A 2,500-nucleotide genomic window follows, 5' to 3' on the forward strand; every position below is an offset into this window, starting at 1 on the left:
CTGACCTGACCTGACTCACCGCACCACCACCCCCAGCGACCCAGGGTGACATACAATGCGTTCGTACGTTCCTCCCACACGCCTCTACGGCGTACCACAGTGCAACCTAGCTGTTATTGGGAGACGAGACAAGTAGCATCGAGCACAACATATGGAAATTGAGATTCGACACCGTTGGGCACAGCCAGCGTACGGTCACACGTATCACACTACTTCACTCTGTACGTAACTACCGATGATCGGTACAGCGTGTGGGTTACGCGTACGACATCAGCGGACAATGGACACAGACCATACCACGACGTACACTGAGGGCGTCGACATCTGAACGCAACTGAACAGCTGCGAGGCTCATTTAACACTCAAACGCCAGACCGACCAGCTTGAGAGGACGGAGACACAAAGAGAGGGGCAGAGGGGGGGGGGGGGGGCGATATAGTCCTATTGCAGTACAATTGACAGTGGATAGCGGGAATATGTGGAAAGTAAGCAACACTCGCAAGAAAAGTAAGCAACACTCGCAAGACATCTACATGAGGATAACAACGACACCAGAGATTCCGAGCAGTGAACTATGTTAGGCACAGGGACAACGTGGGTTAGGTTAAGGGACAACGTGGGTTAGGTTAAGGGACAACGTGGGTTAGGTTAAGGGACAACGTGGGTTAGGTTAAGGGACAACGTGGGTTAGGTTAAGGGACAACGTGGGTTAGGTTAAGGGACAACGTGGGTTAGGTTAAGGGACAACGTGGGTTAGGTTAAGGGACAACGTGGGTTAGGTTAAGGGACAACGTGGGTTAGGTTAAGGGACAACGTGGGTTAGGTTAAGGGACAACGTGGGTTAGGTTAAGGGACAACGTGGGTTAGGTTAAGGGACAACGTGGGTTAGGTTAAGGGACAACGTGGGTTAGGTTAAGGGACAACGTGGGTTACGTTAAGGGACAACGTGGGTTAGGTTAAGGGACAACGTGGGTTAGGTTAAGGGACAACGTGGGTTAGGTTAAGGGACAACGTGGGTTAGGTTAAGGGACAACGTGGGTTAGGTTAAGGGACAACGTGGGTTAGGTTAAGGGACAACGTGGGTTAGGTTAAGGGACAAATTGAGTTAGGTTAAGGGACAAATTGAGTTAGGTTAAGGGACAAATTGAGTTAGGTTAAGGGACAAATTGAGTTAGGTTAAGGGACAAATTGAGTTAGGTTAAGGGACAAATTGAGTTAGGTTAAGGGACAAATTGAGTTAGGTTAAGGGACAAATTGAGTTAGGTTAAGGGACAAATTGAGTTAGGTTAAGGGACAAATTGAGTTAGGTTAAGGGACAAATTGAGTTAGGTTAAGGGACAAATTGAGTTAGGTTAAGGGACAAATTGAGTTAGGTTAAGGGACAAATTGAGTTAGGTTAAGGGACAAATTGAGTTAGGTTAAGGGACAAATTGAGTTAGGTTAAGGGATAATCTGGTACAACCACAGTTAGGTTAAGCGATAATCTGGTACAGCCACAGTTAGGTTAAGCGATAATCTGGTACAGCCACAGTTAGGTTAAGCGATAATCTGGTACAGCCACAGTTAGGTTAAGCGATAATCTGGTACAGCCACAGTTAGGTTAAGCGATAATCTGGTACAGCCACAGTTAGGTTAAGCGATAATCTGGTACAGCCACAGTTAGGTTAAGCGATAATCTGGTACAGCCACAGTTAGGTTAAGCGATAATCTGGTACAGCCACAGTTAGGTTAAGCGATAATCTGGTACAGCCACAGTTAGGTTAAGCGATAATCTGGTACAGCCACAGTTAGGTTAAGCGATAATCTGGTACAGCCACAGTTAGGTTAAGCGATAATCTGGTACAGCCACAGTTAGGTTAAGCGATAATCTGGTACAGCCACAGTTAGGTTAAGCGATAATCTGGTACAGCCACAGTTAGGTTAAGCGATAATCTGGTACAGCCACAGTTAGGTTAAGCGATAATCTGGTACAGCCACAGTTAGGTTAAGCGATAATCTGGTACAGCCACAGTTAGGTTAAGCGATAAAGTTGGTTAAATTCGGTATTGTGTGGGAAGGGGGCAGAGAGAGAGTGGGGGGGGGGGGGGTGGATAGTTGTGGCAGTACGCGGATGCCTGAGTCACCGTCAGATATGTCACGTCGGTTCGATGCTTGTAGCAAGAGGCTGGCGGGTCTGTGTCTCTCACTTCTGCAATTTTTCATGTGGTATAACACGAGGGCGGGGGGGTGATATTTGGTGCCCCTCTGTGTAGGATGTGTGTTGGTGGTGTTGGTTTATCTGAGCAATGGTAGTTGTCGGAGGAGTGGGGTATTGTGCTTTTATAGGTGGACCTACTGCTCTGGTTATCATAGTGTCGACGGTGCAATGTGGCAGAGAGGATGCACTCGACATTGTCGCATTCCAGATGTTTACGTATTGTGTGTCTCCGTTGCAGGCCGAGAGTGGTGCATGTTCGAGTGTGTGGCTGACGTGCGATTCACGTTGTGTGCCCAGTCTTAC

Source organism: Schistocerca gregaria, unplaced genomic scaffold (assembly GCF_023897955.1).
Source record: "Schistocerca gregaria isolate iqSchGreg1 unplaced genomic scaffold, iqSchGreg1.2 ptg000938l, whole genome shotgun sequence".
Lineage (NCBI taxonomy): Eukaryota > Metazoa > Arthropoda > Insecta > Orthoptera > Acrididae > Schistocerca > Schistocerca gregaria.